Source organism: Canis lupus, chromosome 20 (genome assembly GCF_003254725.2).
Source record: "Canis lupus dingo isolate Sandy chromosome 20, ASM325472v2, whole genome shotgun sequence".
NCBI classification, from domain to species: domain Eukaryota; kingdom Metazoa; phylum Chordata; class Mammalia; order Carnivora; family Canidae; genus Canis; species Canis lupus.
In genome coordinates this window covers 13,915,379-13,937,286 of record NC_064262.1, presented here as the reverse complement: position 1 = coordinate 13,937,286, position 21,908 = coordinate 13,915,379, and the positions used below count along the sequence as shown (strand labels likewise).

The following is a 21,908-nucleotide window of genomic DNA, read 5'->3' as shown; positions in this document are numbered from 1 at the left end:
GACACCTCTAGAATCACCTCTAACAGAGGCAGAAGTTTACTCCATATTGCTTTTCTTTTGATAAAACAGCAATTCCCAAATCTATTCTCTCTTCTCAAAATCCAGAAAAAACTGCTAAAACTTGCTGTGCTTCATTTTTTTGAGACATTAACTGAGTCCTTGGCAGTGAAAAGAATTTAGCAAGATTTTGGCATAATGTGTTGAGGAAATTATGCCTTATTTGCTCATTTTGCAGGTGTTTGAGCTAGTGTAGACTTCAAGTCAAGATCTTAAGGAAGTTCTTATTCTAAATGAGCCTTATTTTAGACTTGCCCTTTCCAAATTCCTATCTGATGCTTTAGCAGGCTTTGTAAGGAAATCCCTTTATCTCTTTTGGATTTCTGGAAATCCTACTGGTTGGACCCAGAAAAGTAAATAATTTTGGCTAAGTAAATTTCAGATCTTTAGCACATACTAATGTGAATGTTTGTATTAGAACACATGTAAATATTTTATGAAAAGAATGCTTACCTAAAATAAACATTTCAAAATGATCAAAGGAAACTTTTATTTAGAAAGTACCTTTCTCCAAGGAGTTCAGAAATGCTTTATAAACACTTGCTTGATCTTAAATCAAGATTTTTTTTTGTCTTGAAACTATCAAAATATATCGCTCCTATTGTGTCTTATGTCTGAGTAGAGTTTTTATCCAGAAGGAAATGTTCATGATTTCACTCAAAGTTCCCCAGAAATAGTCTGATAGTCTGGAAATCTAGAAGCCTGGCCTTTGGTTCTCTTCGTGCTGTTAACCAGCTAGATGGTCTGGAACAAGTCAGTATGCAACTCCTTGTCCCAAAACCAGAGTTTGGGCTGAAACCTCTGGAAGGAACTCTCTATTCTGATTGGTAGAGAGTCACCTAACCCTAGAGGCTTGAGGACATTTTGAGAGATATCAGCCTTTTGAATCTCTTTGTTTATAGTTAATTGTACAAAGGAGCTATGCAATTTATTTGATAAAATCCCACTCAATACAAAGCCCAATTTTCCCTGTCTCTTTTTTACATGCTTATAGTTTCATTCCAAAATTCGAGTCCATAGAATGTGGGATTAAGAGAAAGAAGTGGGTTCAAAACCTAGCTCCTTTACTAATGAGCTGTGTAGCACTGGTGAAATTATCTACTCTCTCTGACCCTCACTGTCCTCATCTGTAAAATGGAAATAAAAACACCACATGAGAAAGTTATCAGGAGCATTAAAGGAGATAAGATATGTAAGGCCTCTGACACACAGTAAGAACTCAAAGATGGTAAAGGAATCTTAGGATATTTACCACTGACATATTTATCCAGTTTCTGAGAGAACTCAAATAATAATCAATTATTTCCAGAATGAGTTTAGGGGGGAAAGAAGAATGATTAGAAAGAATGTTGAAAATAATAATGTTTATTTCAAGAAGAAAAGGGATAAATAGAATCTTCTAGAAATAAGATAGCTTCATAAATGAGGAAGATGTATTGTGTGGATAAGAATAGTGCAGGTTATAATAGAATGAGCTGAGCTTTGAAAGGATCCTACCTGATTTAGAGAATGAAATTATGGATCTTCAATAAATTCTAAGTCAATCCACAAGGCAATGAATGTTGACATTCCATGAGATGACAAAAAGATCTGTGTGCTTCAGAGAATGACTGAGATTTTAAGTAACAGAGGGGAAAAAATGCTGGAAAAATGTAATGTCAAATCTCATTGTCACTAGAAATGGAACTGGAAACAATGCTTTCTGAACTAGAAGTGCTACTTCTTTAACATCATAATTATTAATGCATAGTCTTAGAGATGATACAAATCTCTCATTCATGTATTTGATATTTAAAGGCCACCAACAATACGCCACACTCTGTGGTGGGCACAGGGGGAAAAATCACCTGCAAGAGTTCTCTGTTCTCTAGAATTCTCTAGAATTCTAGAATCATCTATTACATACTCCTAAAAGAGATAAGAAAAACCCTGTACAGCCATTTTGTTCCATTGACTGAGCACCTGTGAAGTGCCAGGGTACTGTGCTAAGTGTTTTCTGCATTACATCATTCACCCTGACAGATGCACTTCTGCCTCTGCTGGAAAATGACAAGGTACTCTCCACCTAAGGCCACACACTCCACTTGTGAACAGATGCTACAACTGAAATCTGCATCCTTATAACTTCTGCCTAATACCCCTGGAGCCACATAGTATCAGGCTAATTCTTTTTCACATGTCAGCTGTTCAACAGATGTCCGCTAGCATGGAGCCCCATATAATCTCCAGATTAATTATCCCCTTTCCCGAAGCTCCACCATGTTTAACTCCTGTTTGTGACTATATCCTAGTACCTAGATCAGTGTCTGGCACATAGGAGGAATTCAGAAACGTTTTTGCTGAATATAAAATCCTAGCCACATACCCTAGATGTCCTATGATTTATTGATATCCAATGCAGAAGAAAAAAGTCAGAATTGAACGCACTCTTCCAGATATGGTTTGACCAGAGCAAAGTACAGTGAGTTCCTTCCCAATCCCTTGAATATAAACCAATGAAGCATCTTTTCTGACAAAAATGTCACCGTTCATTTTGTGCATGAAATTAACTCAGCCTCAGGTCTTGTTCACAGAACCATTTTTTTTTTTCAGGTAGGCCTTGCCAGCCCCTCATCTGTGCAGACTTTTTTAGAATTCTAAACACAGATCTTTACATTTATCTTTGTATATTTATATCTTAATAAACTGGCCCAGTTTGCCTATCTGGCTGGTTTTCTTTAAACCTTCCATGTGGTTTCTAATAAGATTTCTACCCTCTCCTAAATTCAGGCATCCCACAGACCTGATCAGCAAACTTTCTATATGTTACATGAATTATTAAAATTTTGAACAAAGCAAAGCCTCATAGAATGCCACTGGCAACCTGGCTCGAAGTTGATCTGATAACACCATTCAACTCTCAAATCTCCATAAATCACTACAATATGGCAGACATTTTTCACAAGGATATTATGTAAAATCAATTGCTTTGCTCAAATTTAGTTATCCCAGAGAGCCCAACTCATACTGTAGTAATCTTACCCTCAAGCTAAGTATGCTGGGGAGCATAATGTATTTCACTTCATCTAATCTATTGTTTTTTGCATAAATTTTACACCCTGAATCCTTCAGAACTTCAAGTTTTGAAACTAATCCCAGGTTCTTACAACTCAAAAGCCTTAGTTTTTGGTACTCAGGGTACTTTCTCTGCTTTTCTGGTGTATTTCTCCCTTACCTGCAACAATGAATACTCAAGATTCAATGAGACAAGAACAATTTGTTTGAGAAAATGGACAATGAAAGGGTGCCTTTAAAGGGAACTCCAGTTAAAAACCTCAAAACGCTCACAAAATATTATTTGATTATACAGGTTTAGAAACCAGTCTCCCTCACAGCTGCCAACGTTTTTTCCTCATGCAAGAATCTCAATTCACAGGCTAAATGTACACTAAGACTTTCTAGCTAGCTACACAGTAGAGTAATTGAGTTATCACTGGAGAAGCGTTTCTTGGTATTGCACCCTGGTTGAAGATTAAGATAGAGATCAAAGCCTTACACGACTTAAGCTTTTCAGGAACTTGCTTTGCAAGAATGAAGATTATAGTTCTTTACAATGAGAATAATAATTAATTTTTTGAAAATAAATATTTTTATTATTTTGCCTTTACAACTATTGAGAAATCTAGATTTTTGGAATATGGTGTCTTCAGTTGTTTTAGCTTTACCATTTGTTAGTATAGAACAATCTATTTTTCTTGGGGAAAAACCAAACATCTATGACATATGTTTGTTTTATAAGATGCTTTGTTAGAATTTTTAAAATAAATCACAATGTCCTACTTCTATTTTTTTGTCCTTTCACAAGGATTTCAACAGTTCCTTTTAAGATATATTTTTTTAATATTTAAAGGGAAAATATCTGTTCAACAAATAATTGAAATTCTACTATGCACATTCACCAAGGGAATTGTAAAAGTTTTACTTTTGAAAAGCTTACAATATAGGAAGAAGCAATGTTAAGGTTATCAAATTGCTACAATAAATATCTACCATAACATTCTTTAATAGCTAATTTTTAAAAATCTGATTATGTAATTGTAATTCTAGCCTTTTTGGGATCTTATATAAAAATAATAGGCTTCTTGCTATTTTTTATTGTTGAGTGAAAAGTCCCATGTCAACATTTATATTCTTCCTAAAAAGTCTTTTATGATTAGATCCTGAGCTATAGTAAGGCTATCAAGTTTTTCCATATTTGACTCATTATATATTTTAATTAAAAATGGGGTACCCAAAAGTCCAATAATATGTGATTGTTAGACTGAGTTATTAAAAATAATATCTCATGACAGCAATGTTCCTGATATAAATTATTTAAAAACTCTCATTCACTCAGTCTTTTCGTTGTTCTTATGAATTAATATCACTTACTTTGGTGTAAAGCAAGGCTGATAAATAGGAAATTATCACATTTTTATCCACAGTTATTCATCAGAATTTGTTCCTGGTCAATCAGTGCATCTTTCTTTATTATAGTTCATATTGTTTCCTTTCAGTCCTTTCTAGTACTTTTACTAGAAGCAAAGTGACATTGTCATAATTCTGCAGGCTTTGTGTGTTTTCACTGCTGAAGCAACTCAATGTGCATAACTTTGATGAAAAAAATTAAATGATGGAGGAAGAGCTCACTGATGATAAATGTCTTACTGATTCCAGATGAAAATTAGAATAAATTATTGGTTTAATAATATTGCTCAAGAATTTCCAGCGTTCTGAAAATATTAACTAAATGACACAATAGCCAGAGTGAGTTTTTCCTCCACTTGAAGATATTTAAAGACTCTAGTCCCTTGAGGATAAACTAATTTGAATTTTTCTCAGAGTCTAATACATTTTTAAAAAACATATTTAAGTAAGACATTAAAAAGAAAGTCTTTAACTTATTAGCAGTTGTCCCATATCACTCATCCTTACTATCATCATTTACAGATAAAAGACTTGCTTTCAATATAGGCTTCATATTTATTAAATGCCATGGAGATGCAGATTTTATCATGGTTTAGACGGGAGAAAATAAAGAATTAGAAATGTATAATATATTCTATCTTATCTGCTTTATTTTTTTTCTCTTTTTTTTTCTTATCTGCTTTAATAACAGGAATTGGATATTGTGGTTAATCCACTAAGAGAGTAATATTAATATATCTGCAGAATCCCAGTACATTTTTTTTAAAGAATGATACTACATTAAAATTCCTATAGGACTACAATGGCTGCTTTTGGACATACTTTAAGTTTTATAGTACCTCAGAAACATTATTATGTCACCAAAATGTAGATAAACTCATTGTTTCATACATAAATTTTGACTGAGTGCTTACTGGATGTCAGGCTATATCTTAGAATACAAAGACGTGAAGACATAATCCCTTCTGTAAAGAAGCTTTTAGTTTGAGAGGAGAAGACAGACATCTAAATATTTACATCTAATCATATGTAAAATTTGGTGGCTTAATTTGGATTTCTCCAAAAGCAGACCCTATTACAAAGTCATGGGTAACATGTAATTTATTTGGAAGATGATCCTAGAATCACAAAAGAGCAGATTATCATGTGAGCAACTGGGGCTCAACTCCACAGGACCTAGTCAGGAACCATGAACAGCATACCTCAGAACTGATCTGGTAAGGGTGGGTAAACCAAGTCTTCCATCATGCTCTTCGTCACTGGTCTAATCACATCCTCTTCCTTCTGGACTATCAGCTAGAAAGTACCCTTAAAAAGATAAGCAGAGATATGCAGGCTCTTGAGGTAGGAAGCCACTGATGTGTGAGGGTAACTTCCCCCCTCAGCTGCAAATAGACGTTGAAGTAGACAAAAGGACAAAGGATACACTGTCAACAGCCCCTACTATAGATGATGTTGTAGAAGTCTGTCATTGTAGAGCAGGACCCAGAAGAGGAAAAAATCAGTTCTACCTGGTAAGTCAGGGAAGACTTCAGAGGACAACAGATGCTTGAATAAGTGTTCTCTGGGCAAATGTAAGGGCTGCTAGAACTAGAAGGCTGCTAGTTGATTGAAAATACTTGGATGCCCTGAATCCTACTTATGCATTAACTGTGATCAAATTCACTGTTAAAATAAACATATATGTGTTTTTGCATAGGTAGGTACAGGTTCCAGAGCAGTCAGTTTTTGAAGCCAATGTAAATGTTTCAAGCTATTAACCATACAACAGACAATTTCTTGTGAGAACTAAGGAAATAATTGCTTTACTTCTCAATCTTGGCTTTGATTAAAAGAAATGAATGTGACATTGGAAAGCTGGAGTGGCATTGATTGCCTGGAGTTCTGCAGGTAATGGAACTTCAGGAGAGAAATTAAGTTCCAGGAGAACAGGAGGGCAGGGTGAGCCATTGGTCTTATAGGAAATGGGAGCTGAATCAGGTTTCAAGGCAGCCCCTATGATGGAGAGGACTAGATACACAGTTCTTGAAGTTGTCGTCCAAATAGAGATGGAAAAACAGAGCAAGATCCTACTGACTAGAACTGAGGCCCCAAATCAGAACAAGAGTAGCAGCGAGAGGAGGTGGATTGGGGGATGCGTTAAATACCTCATGGGGTGCACTTGTTGTGATGAGCACCAGGTGTTCTTTGTTAAGTATTGAATCACTAAATTGCGCACCCAGAACTACTATTACACTGTATGTTAACTAACTGGAATTTAAATAAAAACTAAAAAAAAAAAAAAAAAAAAAAAGAATAGCAGTGAGAATGATACATCCAGAGCCCCTAACCTATAAAATTGTTATTTATTCATTTCCACATAGACTAAGTCAGTACTTTGGGAACATTTGTAGCCATAATAATTATTTGGCAGGCTTGCTTTAAATGAGCAGGTTCCCTGAGTTCTAACCTTTCTCTGCTCACATAGCACACTTCCATAGGTTTGGAGTGACGTAGGGAATTAGCATTTTTAACAAGGGTGCCATGTGGCTCAGATGCAGGTTGTCAGTACACTATGTGTTAAGAAACACTGATTTAGGTAAAGTTGGTTTCACGGTCTGGGAAAGAAGTAATCTTCAACTGAGCCCAAAAATATGCAAAGTAGGGTGTTCAATTCATCCCTCTACAAATCTTCCTCAACTTATGAGGGGTTATGTCCTGATAAACCCATCATAAATTGAAAATATCATAAGTTGAAAATGCATTTAATACACGTAACCTACCGAGCACCACAGCTTAGTCTAGGCTACCTTAAAACATGGTTAGAACACTTCCATCAGCCTACAGCGATGCAAAATCAACTAAAATAAAGCATACTTTATAATGAGAATTTAATATTTCATGTAATTTAGTGAATACTGTACTGAAAATGAAATCTAGACGGGTTAGATAGGTACAGAATGGTTATACAGATAACAGTCATCTACCTTCATGATCACGTAGCTGACAGGGAGCTGTGGCTCACCATAGCCACTCATCATCATAGAAGAGTATCATACCACATATCACTAGCCAAGGAGAAGATCAAATTCGAAATATGGTTTCTACTGACTCCATATCACTTTTGCACCATGGTAAAGTCTTAAAATTGTAAGTTGAACCATTATAAGTCTGGAACCATCTTGATACCTTTCCCAATTTTAGCATAAAAAGTCCCATGTCCCATTCTATTGCAGTGTCAGGACAGTTGGTCACCTGAGCATAAAGGAAAGTTCCACTGTGCCATAGAGTTCATTAAAGAACTAGACATTGTTACCTCAATTCTCTGGCATCCCTGTAGACTCCATATTGAGTCACACACCATTCATGGTACTCCTTTCTTGAGTCAGATTTGTGATACTCACTCAGGTAAGATTTGATGCTTAAAAGCTCATGAGGTGCTAGGCTGAAGGTCCTGCTCCCAGAAGTTATACATCTACCCCTAACTCCCTTATCTTCTTGTCTGGAAATGGAGAAACCCCAGAAAATAAGAGGAAACCAAAGAAAAGCAAATACAAATCACACTAACTTCTGGATGACTATTTATATATAAACATCTTAACATCATGGGCAAGATCGGCTTTGGTATCAGGTACCCAGGTTACAGCTCTGCCCCATCATTTACAAGATATGTAAACTTGGTCCAGTTACTTCCCCTCTATGTACCTCTGTTTCTTCATCTGTAAAGTGGAAATAATAGTAATATTAATAATCATAAGAATCAAGGTAATGTCTACTTCACAGAATTAAATTAATTAACACATGCCCTCAGTACAGTGTGTGCCATATAACAATCACTCCATAAATGGAAGTCAATGTGATTTAATCCCAAGTCATTCAGTTACTTGTATGAGTAACACTCATCTTTCACTCCCAAGCAAATTAAGTTGTAACATTCAAAGTCATTTTATACAAAGAAGATTCTTTTCCTATCACCTATAATACCTAGTGGAAAATTTTACCCTGCACTTCAGTCTGTCTCTGATGCTGATAGAAGACAGGATGAATCAGCCCCACACAGGATATTTATTAGTGCCCAGTCTGCTCGAGCATCCAGTAAGCTTACAAGCACAGGGAGGAGGCTTGGAAACACTTCAAAGCCTGCCGACATTCAGATTGCTTCTGGTGGCGGGTGGATTAGTATTGGTGGTCTGTCCTTAACCACACACTTCACCTCCATATGTCTCAGCCCTCTTCACCTTTCCCTCTGACTGTGACAATGAGAATATTGAAATCAATAAGTTCACTCTCCTTGCTCCAAGTACTCAAGTGCTTTAAAATGAAAAATGGTTTGGGGGAAGCAGCCAAGCAGAGGCAGGGGGGACATAGGTGGAAGTTAGAACTGGTACTTTCTACAGTCTAGAAGAGAAGAGAGAAAAGACAGGGGACTAGCAGTACAAATACTTGGGACTTACTCCAGTTTTTCACTACTCAGTAGTGGGGACAGGTAATTTTAATTCAACGGGCTCTCTAATCCCTCTTCTGTAAAGTAAAGGCATTGGTCCAAATAAACAGCTATTAATCTTTACAGTTCTAAAGACTCTAAACATATTTTTTGTGATTACATGTCAGACAGCTGGTTTTAGCTTTCTTCATTCATCTCTTTCATCAAAGCCTCCCCCACTGTTACCCTGTTATAATACATTCTTCTAACACAATTCATAATTTTAAATCATTCTGTACCTTTGTCTCCCCTGCTAGATTAGAAGTCCCTTAATGGCAGAGACTTCGTTTCAATGTCATTTTGTTTCCAATGCTTAGAACAGACCACACATATAAAGGTTTATTCAATAGGTGCTTTGGAACCGAACTGCTGCATTAGCCTCCTCACTTGTATTAGTCAGGATTTTGGCTAGAAATAGAGAGCCCATTCACATTGGGTAATTGAGGAGTCAACTAGGAGGACAATTTACAAGGTCTAGGCAGAATTAGGGTAAATTCACCATTGAGGGATTGTGAAGCATCCTGGGACTACAATAGCAAAGAGTTACTCTCCCCTTCTAGCCCTCAAGGGGGTGAGGGAGAGGGAGCAGTTGCAGGAACCTGAGAAAGGGTAGCTAACGCCTATGTATTGAGAGTGAGCTGCCTGGCAGGATATGGACCTTCTGGAGAAAGGCAAGAACCAGGGACCTATATGCATCCCAACCTCACCCTCCTCAGCTCTTTGAGCCTTTCAATCTCCTGCCAGTACTTTCATTGGTTGAGCAGGAGGGAAGCTGAGAAGATGGTAGAGTGTCTACACCTTCCATCAAGGTCAGCCTCCAGGGCACAGAGCAAGGTGAACAAGGGTGAAAAGTAGATCCAGAAGGGTAGACAAACAATAGCCAGCATGTGATCTCCCTACCCTCCTTCCAAAAGGATGCTGAATGACACTAACCTTTCAGGTAACTTCTTTACTCCACAAATATGTAGACATTTCCTCAGCAACTCCAAATACAGCAAATATACCCACATACACATGTTTACACATTGCTTTATAAGTGTTACCTAGTTTCTAGCATAACCTTTTTTTCCTCACCAACCAGATTGTAAGCTGCCCAGGGGCAAGGACAATGTCTTCTACCTTTCAGGCCATGTCTAGTCCATGCTTGCTATCCATACAATGAGCACTCAATATTTATAACTTGAATGACCATCTTTCACCAAGTTTTCATATATCAAATTATAGAGTTATCTCATGTTAGCAGATTTGTAAATCTCCAGAAAGAGCCTAAAAAAATAGTGTGGCTAATTGCCAAGTACTGTGTTTCTGTTGAGTGATGACCATGAGTTTCTTCTCCTTAGAAAAACTGGCTTTGGATTTCACTCTACAGTAGTTCCTAGACTTAGTTTATTCAATATGTCTTTATTAATATTCAGAAGGAATAAAGTGCTGTACAAGGCATTGTGGGAAATGAAAGGTCAATTTGACTTATATTCTATTCCAGGGAATTTAGAGTGCAGTGGGAGAAAGTACTGATGTAACGAGGTGGAAAGAAAGAAAAGAAAACCCTCAGAAAAACATTTTTTAAAAAAAGACATGAAACATTCAGAGAGTTCTAAGCAAGAGCAATGACTTTGGTGGAAGAAATTGAATTGATATCCTTTGGGTGAGGTCTTACAGAAAGGTCTTTGGTCTGAAAAGAGGAGAGAGAATATGCTCTGTGCATATACCTTGAGGCTTTTAGGGAAAAACAATTCTGTTGGTTTTCCTCTGAGTGAAAGCAAAGTGTCTAATGGATATACAATTGGGAAAACAATATGCCCGAATCAGATAAGGAGGGCCTTGAGTGGCAGGCTGAATCTCAACCACATTTCTCTAGGCAATGGGGAGCCAGTGAAGGATTCTGAGCAGGTAATGAGAGCTGGAACTTCAAGGAAAAATAATAGCAAGTGACAATGCTTTGCGAGTTCTCTGTGCCAAGCTGTGCTCTTAATATTGTTCCCCAGTGGTATAATCAAGGGTGAAGGTAGGAGGAACAGTCAGCTCCAGGACTAATATTGTTTAGAACTATAGGCATACGAAAATAAAAAGTATCGAGACTTTTAGTTGGTTTCATTATTCTTTCCAAACTCTCTATAGACAGTGCATCCTTCCCCTTTCTGGCTCCATCTGGGGCAAACCATATACACTTATTAACTCATTCAATCTTCAAAATATCCCTGTGAGGTAGTACCTTTATAATTGCCAGAGAGGCACAAGAAGATAAAGTGATTTTGTCAAGATAAGAAAGCTAGTAAATGGCAGAGCCAGGATTTAAAGGCTGGCTCTCTGGCTCCTAAAACTATTCCAACTGTCCTGGCAAGAACGTAATAACTTCTTTTAAATCAGGGGTTGTGCCTATTAAATACAGCTCCATGCAACACCATGACAAATAGGGCCTTAAAGTGGTTATTTTATGACAATAATAGGCCTAAAATGATTAATTTTTCTATATACATCTAGAATCCTAAATAGTTCTATCCTAATTTTAAGTTAGTTCTATTTTGAGCCCCTATATACATAAGTCAGGGTGTTTACTAAGGATACAGGTGTATTTGACAGAAACAAAATAACTACAATTGTCTAATCAGGCATGTGGAGATAAGTGCTATGCCAGCTGCTCTATGGGCAGGTCAGTGAGTTAACATTCTCAATGGTTAAGGGAAATCACTTCTTGCATTCTGACTAGACAGGCTATTTGCAACATTCCTTTTCAAATGGCTCAAGAACTATTGTTCAAAATGGTTGTTCTTAATATTAAAACCTTTGACTATTCTAAATGCCAAGGGCAAAAGCTCTTTGTCAGAGTAGGTTTCAAGCATGATTAGGCATTACAAGAGAATTTCATATTATTAGTTCTTATCTTAGTGCACTTACACTGCACTTTGAATAAGAAACCCTTCTGATGGGGGGGATGAAGTAATCATAGTTTCAACTATGGGGTTGCCTTCTGATTCCAGGTGTTCTCATAGCCTACCCCTACCATGCCTTTCTCTCCCAGCCTCACTCCCTTCCAATCACCACCACCTCCTCCACTGTCACCTCCAATGCCATAGTACCCAGTGGGACCACTGACACTGTGGAAGTTGGCATGTGCATGAGGCCCTCAGGCTGGACCAAACCCCTAGAGATTAAAACAATAACAGCAGGGCACCTAGGTCACTCAGTCGGTTGTGTCCAACTTTTGATCTCAGCTCAGGTCTTGATCTCAGGGTCATGAGTTCAAGCCCTGCACTGGGGCTCCATGCTGGGTGTGGAGCCTAGTTTAAAAATAATGATTATAAAAATAATATTAATAAACATAACCATAATAACAACTGCTAATACAATTTGGTGCTTACCACTTCACATGCACAATTTCATTTAATGCTCAAACTATTGCTATCCCCATTTTCACATGAAAAAAAAAGACTCAAGGGGTTCAGTGAAATAGTCAAGATCACACTGTTCATAAATAGTAGCATTTATAAATTTGCTGGGAGGTCTATGTGACTTCAGAGTCCTTGCTTCTCCTCCCTCTGCTACACAAAGTATTTCCCCTGCAGTGGTACAATCAGAGGAAATCAAATAACAAAGGAAAGACAGTCTGAAAAAAAAGGGAGATGTCTGAAACAATTTCTGTAAGAAACAAGAGTCCTAAGATAGTTGTCCCTTTCAGTGGGTGCAGTGGATGGGAAGGGGCTTTTTTCCTCTTGGAACAGAGTTGAGCATTTGCAAAATTCTCTGTACCCCTCCTGGGTCATCGTCAAGACTCTGGCTGGCTGATACTATTACTATTTTCTCAAAAAAAAAAAAAATCAAACCAACCTGGGAAAAATTTTTTTAATTAATTTATTTATTTATGATGGACAGAGAGAGAGAGGCAGAGACATAGGAAGGGGGACAAGCAGGCTCCATGCCGGGAGCCCGACGTGGGACTCGATCCCGGGACTCTAGGATCACGCCCTGGGCCAAAAGCAGGCGTTAAACCGCTGAGCCACCCAGGGATCCCCTAACCTGGAAAAATTAAATCACTTTCTCCAAAATATAAGAATCCTAGACTTCTGACCCTCCTCAGTAAGACCTTGGTCTATTTATTTAGTGCACAAAAACTCTTCTGCCTTGCATTAGCAAAGGAAGGTTGTTGTTTTTTTTTTAAATGAGATTTGACCAACAATATGTTATATGAAACTCTCCAAATTAAGCCCATTTTTAAAGATAATTGAATGTTAAATTTTTTACTTACTTAAGAGTAATTCCATTCCACCCACTTTGCCTATTAGCATATAAGACAGTCACAAGCACGCTCTAAATGTAGGGTGCTTCACCTACTCCATTTTTCTCCTAGTCAATATATCTTTTTAAGCAGAAAAAAAGATTTAAGAACATCAGATTTCCCTGCAAGGCACATGCCAAATCTGAAGGTGCATTATAATGGTAAACATGTCCTCAATCTAAAATGAATGCTTACTATCCCCCTTGGTTGATCTCATTTTAATTTTATAAGATAAGTGTAGACCCACTTGCATCCAAATAATGCAGTATCTACAGAGATCTTCCAACTCTGTCATCCAGATGCTCAGATGGCCTAGTTCAGGAAGAAAGATAAAGGAGTAGGGGATTTGCTTATCAGCAAGAGCGTCGATGCAATAATTTCTCTCCTAAATAAGGAAGATGGCAGAAAAATATTTTAATGTATAATAATCCTGAATAATTCTTAGAGGTTTCCTGGAATATTGATTTGGAAATGGTTCTTTACTCTGTCAGCACTCAGTAGGAGAAAGTGAAATAGTGATGTCTTACATAGGTGCAGAAAGGAGGAGCAGTTTTGGTGGATAAAACGATAATGCAATCAACCTGTCAATTTTGCTGAATCCAAGGTTGAGATTCCCATAAGCCATTCTCATTATTTGCCCCTGGTTGCATTTGTATGTATATTGTTTGTCTAGGTCTCAGAGTAATAAATGCAGTTTATAGTTTTTAAAAGAATGCTATGTTAATTCTTGTATATCTCTCCATTTGGTCTCTTTATCATCATCTCCACTACCAGTACAATAGTGCAAGGCAGTATCACTTCTTCCTTGGCTTTTAGCAACAACCTTCTAACCAGCCATCATGAACCAACTCTTAGCCCTACTAAGCCCTCTTCTCGCTATTGATAAAGGATTCCTTTTTAAATACTAGGCTAATCATGCCATACCCTGCTTAAAACAAGTCAGTGGCTTTCCATAGCTTTCAAGATACAGTCCAGATTCCTTAACCAGGTTGACAAGCCCCATGTACTGAGCTCTCAAATCTTCCCAACTTTATCTTTAACCACATTTTCCCTAGCTCTCTTGAGCTCCAGCCACAGTGGCCTTTCAGTTCCTCAAATGTGCCCTACTCCCACTCACCACAGGCTTCTGCACAGATAACACTATCTGCCCAATTATTCTCTTCCTTCCAACTGAACCTCCTCCACATTTGTTGAATTACTCATCTTTCCTCTAGAGAGCTTTTCCTCAGGTGACTATGTAAACTGTGATCCAAACCAGGATAATTTTCAGAACTAAAGGGCTGTCAAGAATTAAGTTGAGACCATGGGCTAGAACCATCCCATTATATGTGCTCAAAGTAGCTCATACAGGTATATAGCTCTTTATCCTGAAGGAAAAGGAAGTAGGGACGGAAGAGGGTTAGACTGCCTTGTTTATTGAAACTCAAATTACCTCTCCTTCCCTATTCCTCTAATGACAAAGTACAACTCAATTTGTGGCCACCATATGTTTAACATCAAAGATGTGGCTTTATCTCTAAATTCTTTCATGGGAGAAAGCCAGCATGGAAAAAAGAATACATTCCTCATGTAAGTTCTGGGTGGAGAGAAACAAACACATGCTACTTGGATAGATATCCCAGTAGTATTTTCAATTTAGAAGTATTTTAATTGCCTTTTTGTGGTATTAAAAATAATATATGCTCATTATTTTTTTAAATTTTAAACAAAAGATATGCAGAAAGTAAGAAAAAAACAAAAAAAAACACCAAAAAAACTTTCATAATCTAACCTTCTTTAATGAAATCACTGTTGATTCCTCCAATCTTTTTTCTATGTCTAAACATACTTCTGATATTTTTTAAATGAGAGTACTGTCCTGTAACATGCTTTTAATTTTTTTTTCTGAATATACTATATAAATCTTTTGAGAAAGAGAAAAGAAGCCTGTGACATTTGACAGCTGGCTGAGTACTGTCAGCTATAACTTGATGTTCTCTGTGAAATATAAACAATTTTATTGAACATCAACATCAGACAAAACCATTCTGTGACCATGATGGATCAGGACAGAGACAAGACTACCTGTCCTCATGCTTAAACACAAACAAAAACATGAACATTGTCCAAGACACCACAAAAATAACCAGACATTCCCTTTTCCTGACTAATATCAGTGACTGCTGCTTCTTTATCAATTATAGATTTAACCTTGCTTATCTGTCTTCCTTCTAGAAAAGATTTATTAAGATACACCTTCATGGAATTGTTCCACTGCTTGATAGCATTCAAACCAGAGCAAAGCCCTGCTTCCTTAAACCCTCCCCAAAACCACCTGACACAAGCCAACTCCCCTATAAATCATTTCTTTAAAAAAAAAAAAGATTTTATTATTTATTCATGAGAGACACACAGAGAGGCAGAGACACACGCAGAGGGAGAAGCAGACTCCCTGTGGGGAGCTTGATGTGGGACTTAATCTCAGGACCCTGGGATCATGGCCGGAGCCAAAGGCAGATGCTTAACCACTAAGCCACCCAGGTGTCCCCTCATAAGTGATTTCTAACAACTTTTGAGGTGCCTCACCATTTCCCATGGTGAGGTTCTCCCTCCCTGAAATGAGGAACAATTTCAACTTGTTCAACTGCAGGCGGGTGCCTGGTGGGCATTAGCTGGATAGAGTTTGATGTTGATATTCACATATCTGTTCACTTAAAAAAAAAATCATTTTATGGGATCCCTGAGTGGCTCAGTGGTTTAGCTCCTGCCTTCGGCCCAAGGCATGATCTTGGAGTCCCGGGATCGAGTCCCACATTGGGCTCCCTGCATGGAGCCTGCTTCTCCCTCTGCCTGTGTCTCTGCCTCTCTCTCTGTGTGTGTCTCTCATGAATAACTGAATAAAATCTTTAAAAAATCACTTTATGGTATTCTATTGCATGAACATATCATACTTTATATAATTGAACATCTGATACTATTTAAGTACTTCTAATGACAGTGCAATAAATACCTTTCTTTCCATATTTTTGTATAATTGCCTAGTAATTCCCTTATTATAAATTACTAAAAATATAATTGCTGGACTATGCTCATTTTCATTTCATTTTAAACTATTTTGTTATTATATAAAGGTGATATATTATCTTGGCAAAACATAATAAATCAAAATTTTTTAAAAAGCCATAGGAAATATCACCTCACACCTGTTAGAATAGCTATTATATTAAAAAAAAGTTCAGATGGTCATAAAGTTATAAACAAAAGGCCTCTTTCTCTCCACAATCCTCCAGTATCATTCCTTAGAGTTAACCATGTATATCCTTCTATAACTTTTGCCCAAATAAAAAATGGATATAAGTTTTGACCACGTGTATACATATATTCCCTCTCACACAAAAGTATAGCTGTACATTCTTTTTTTGAAAAAGGTTATATTATGCTTGTAATTAATTTTGACATATATTGCAAACTTATGCTACCTTTACACTCCTACCAACAGTGTATGAGAATGTCTACTTTAAGCATGTAAATTTAGCATTTAAAGTATTAAGAAGAAAAATCTATGGCCTAACTCAGTTTCATTTTCTTTATTTGTAAAAGTCCGCTAACAATATCTTTTTTTACAAAGCTGTTTCAGACATTAAATGAGATGATATAAAGAGAAATTCCATGCATTTTCTGACTCACAAAACATGTATGTGTAAATAATAACAATTGATATTATTATTTGGTTTATCTGCCACATTAAATTAGCACTATGTAATGCTCCCAGTTCTATTCTTTAATGTTAGGAAAATAAATCTAACATTTCAAACCTTAAGACCCAAATTACATTTTAATAGCAAGGGGCTAAGAAATTTTAAATGATGTGATTTGAGCTGGCTACAGTCTCTAGGAAAGAAAAATATCTTCCATATTATCTTGCTAATCAGTCCTCTGGCTACAATTTTCTATTGATTTCTCCCTTGGAGAATTTGAGAATATTCTAATACCCAGAACTTTGGCACACAAGCACTTGATAAATGTCTCCAGATTCTATCTTAAAAAGCAATAATGCAATTTGGGTGAAAATAAAGATGTGGCTGAGTGGAGGCTCTAAGGATGAACGGGCAGATTTCATGGACCTATTTCCCTATTACAGAAAGAGATATTTATTGCCTGCAGCCCAGCTGAGGGACTGCATTTGGAAATGCCATAGACAGTAGTCTGTGGCTGAGGTCCTGGGGCTCAGCCCAGGATAAGGCATTTGGCAGGTTCAGCTCGAGAATGGCAGGAAGCCTGCTTTCCAAACAGCAGCTGCAAAAAGAGACAGAGTTTGTTAAAACTTATTTGGCCTCATTTTCATCTCTCCCTGCACCCCTTCAGCACTCTCCCAGGCACAGTGCTGTCTTTGTAATCCAAGACGGGAGAGCAGGGCAGGAAAAGAAAGGAAGGGGAAAAGGGAGGGTGAGGAGAGACGGAGAGGGAGAATGGAATGAGGAGAAAAGGAAAAGAGCATTCAAGACATTGAGAAAGAGAAATGGGAGGAGTCTGGAGAAAAGATTAGAATTCACTTCCAGACCATAAGAACCATGCTCTGGGGGTATTTGACAAAAATCTGGGGTCTTTCTGCATTGAGGCCTTTAATCTGAATCTATAGATGTCTTATTGTTATCATTATGATTTCCTTTATCAAGGTTATATATATCTATTGTTTTAACTTTGATGATAAATGAAAATGTTAAATAGTAACTTTCCATTTTAGGTAAAAAAGCACAGAAATATTAAGTAACTGTACTACTAATACTCCAGAAGTTGATGACCAAGGGGATATTAAGAAACAGATTCCCAGAACCCCAACCCAATGCTTCCTCTCCAATACCGGCCTTCTGATTAATTCTCTATGTTTTCCCATTTGTCTGGTGGATTGATCACACTATTATAGATGTCACCTAATTGACAGGAACAGCTTGATAAATTAGAGCGCAGCTTCCACAAACAGGTTGTATGGGTATGAATTTGGGTTTCATCATGCATTAGCTATAGGACTATAAACAAGGTCTTTAACCTCTCTGTGTCACAGTTTCCTTATCCATAATGACAGTATCCAAAATGGAAATAACAATAAGGCATAGCTAAAAAGGTTACTATGAAGATTAAACAAAATAATGCTCATGATGTGATTAGAATGGTACCTGACACAAAGTGAAGACCCAATAAATGTTTGGGGAAATGGTGGTGATTATGCATTAGTTAATTTCTATCAGATTATACGGACAGGATTTTCCAGTTGCATAGCAGATCTTGAAAAAGTGTTTTCATGATCTCTACTGTATTTTTGATGAAAAAAGCAATTGAGATTTTCTGGAGCTAGGGAGAAAAGTTGCTCTAAGAAAATATACATCAGAGGGCAAACGTTGGTATTTATATAGCTGAAGTTCCCAGGTCTCCAAAGATTGGGAAGTGAGAGGTGCCATGAATTCTACTTCACTAGGGCAACTCTACAATTCATTTAATGCCTTGGAGAAAAATGATCCCATCATATTAGTGGTTCTTTACCTTTAGGGAGAAATTCATCTTTTCAAGGCTCTGATGAAAGCTATGGAAAAGAATTCACAAACATGCAAAATTTTGCATCCAATTTTAAGAATTAAGCCCCTATGAAATGCCAAGCACACTTTGGCAGATGAAGAAAAGATAAAAGATGTAGCAAAAACAGCTCTGCCTTTCTAAACTTAAGATCTGCAGCAAAGTGGAGTTTTGATCCTAGATTATTCTCCCTGCTGACTTGCTACTTTGGAGTGTCAGCATCTCCTCTAACCTACTTAACTGGTAAGTGTGCACTTGAATATTAGGTCAGAAGTGAGAAATAGGACAGAAGTGGGGGGAGGAGATGTAGCAAATGTGTAGGCAAGAACCTAGAACCTTTATTATGCCTCCTTCAACTTTCTCACATGATAAGGGGATGAAGAGGGGAACAAAGCTGGATGAATTTATAGGAACAAAGAAAGGCCTCTTCTAACCTTGTGATCTGTACTAAGAAAATCCAATCCTGTCCACATTTTCCATGAGGCATCAGTTGCTCTTTATAGTTGTTAAGACAGCAGATTATTATTAGTCCTATGGAAAATACTGAACCACAGTTGTTCTTAGGAATATCTTGCTGCTTAAACTTAAATGTCACAAGGTATTTGATCATAGTAGATGCCAACAGGGCAGGCAAAGTCCTATAGCCTGGAAAGCAAAGGGCATAAAGAAATGACAGAGGTACGCACAACCCAGATCTGAGGATGCCACAGACAGGTAATACATTCTTTCTGAGAATATTGATTTAGCTTTAGAATGTAGCTTCTAACCCTCTAATTGTCTTCCTTGCACTTGTTCTGCTAAGGCAGGCATTTCCAGCCTTGGATTACAACAGTTCCTTACCAATCATTTGATAAAGTTGCAAATAAGTTCCAGCACCTCTTTGATAATAGAAGTTCTCACCCTCTCTCTCACACCTTGCCTCCCTATGAAAATAAATTAAGCATATCTGACTAGGCCTTCCCAAGGATCTGTTAAAAAAAAAAAAGCAAAAAGATAAAGTGTGAATCACTCTATTTTATACATATATATGTGTATCTTTAAAATGTGACTGATTCATAGAATCAAAATACCTGATGTTGAAAGAATTTTCTAAAGTCACCTAGACTGAGACATTTGAGATAGCAGAATAATGATATGCAGATTGCCTGAAAAAAACAAGTTAAATTTCTTTTCCCCTTCCTTGCTTTGTTCTTGCCTTTCTTCCTCCCTCCCTCTTCTCCTTCCTTTCTCCTTTCCTTCTTTTCTTCCTTTCTTTCTAGTAGTGAGGTTTCATTAACTCGGACACACTGTGTACACAGAGTAACTAGAATAAAGCTGATAAAACATTACTGAGCAGAGGGCTAACTCTAAAAAATAGATAAGGGTGGTTTAGAATCACATACCAATCTACCCATCATTACTTCTGTACACATGGGTTTAGTACATCCTAGAGGATTTGAAGGTACTTTTTTTTTTTTTAAGATTTTTATTTATTTATTCATGAGAGACAGAGAGAGAGAGAGAGAGAGAGAGAGAGAGAGGCAGAGACACAGGCAGAGGGAGAAGCAGGCTCCACGCAGGGAGCCCGACGTGGACTCGATCCTGGGTCTTCAGGATCACGCCCTGGGCTGGCTGAAGGCGACGCTAAACTGCTGAGCCACCCGGGCTGCCCTGAAGGTACTTTTTTTTCCAGTTTCCCTATAAGGCTATTTGGCCTCTGGGTTTACTAGCCACTTTTCTTACTTTCTATGCATAGGACAAAATCTTCTTTGATCCAGACTACTCCTAAAATTCTGAATTAATGATGTCTGTGCAATGCAGGTTTCATGTGCATGGATTTCTCTCTGTATGCCCCCCTCATTTTGCTTTAAGTCCAGCTTCTCTCCCGAGCTCTACCCATTTCTGGTTTCTCTACTGCAACTCTTCAAACTAGACAACTTGTACCCTCCTATGCATGGATTTTCCAAAGGCTATGTGGTCATGAACATTTTCAAGGGAATGCTTTTTCCTGAAACTTATCTCCTAAGAAAGTATAATAGTCAGTATTGTGCCAATTGCCTTTCCATCTCCGCCCACCCGATTTTCTCCCTTTTTACAAAAAAAAAAAAAAAAAAAAAAAAAAAAGACACAGCTCTCACCTATGATTCTTACTATCATAAGATTAATCAGGTTGTTTCCAATTCTTTGCTTTCAATAAATTTGAAGGAGAATTTAATGAACATGTCCACTAACACATCATTGAAAGTGAGTTTGATGATAGATTATACGATTCTTGGCATATATCTTTAAGGTGTTCATAGCATTGAGTAACAGTGCCATATTAAAAAAAAACAGAGAAGTGACAATGAACTGATGTTGCATCATGTCTCATTCTGACATTCTAACATTCTTATTCTCAATATCTGAGCTAATTAAAAAAGAAAGTCAGCCCCAATTATCTCATTAAAAGATGCATTTCCAATACAATTCTATCTAGTGTTTATTGAAATGTATACTATGTGTATTGTGTGATCAATTGTCTACTACTTGTAACAAATAGTTTAATACAGAAGAGATTTTTAACATTTAGACTTTATAGACACAAAAAATTCTAATCTTTTTAAAATTTGAATTTATATGCACATTTGTGCAGTTGCTAAGTAAATAGATCAATAAAGCTTCCAAAAGAAAAATGTATCACTTTAGGATAAAATTCTGTGGGAAAATAGAATGGAAATGTGAGTTCAATGAGAAAAAGTAAGAATGTATATTTTTTCATTGTGTAAGAATAACTTATTCAAGTATATTATTTTTTTTCAAGTATATTATTAAATAGATACTGATGATCAAATCACTATGGTTTATAGGTCTGGGGTACAAGACATTTAAAAGAGATATGTAACATTTTCTTTTAAAACATTCATAGTGACAGAAATTATATTCTTTGTTTTAAACAAAATGAAAAATACTAGATGCCAATTCACAAATGTACAAGAAGGTAGTTTTCAAAACAAAATATTTGAAGAAACGAAAACATTACAAGTCCTTTGCTCTTGAACCTTGCTACTCAAAGTGTGGTCCTTGGACTCCATCAAGATCACCTGGGACCTTCTTAGAGCTACAGGTCTCAGGCCCCATGTGCTAAATCAGAATCATTTCACTAAG

General features: G+C 37.0%; 2 long non-coding RNA genes across 3 annotated transcripts in view; one reads left to right on the top strand and one right to left on the bottom strand.

Moving 5' to 3' along the window:
* The window catches only part of LOC112662724 (uncharacterized), a 99,728-nt gene extending 97,847 nt beyond the window's left edge, over nt 1-1,881 (bottom strand). The window contains exon 1 of the long non-coding RNA XR_007404346.1: nt 1,555-1,881. This is a non-coding gene — a long non-coding RNA (uncharacterized LOC112662724). The remainder of the gene's footprint in view (nt 1-1,554) is intronic.
* A 97-nt stretch (nt 1,882-1,978) lies between these two features.
* LOC112662716 (uncharacterized) overlaps nt 1,979-21,908 on the top strand; it is a 95,277-nt gene continuing 75,347 nt past the window's right edge. For both annotated transcript variants that reach the window (XR_007404349.1, XR_007404348.1), the window contains exon 1: nt 1,979-2,111. This is a non-coding gene — a long non-coding RNA (uncharacterized LOC112662716). The remainder of the gene's footprint in view (nt 2,112-21,908) is intronic.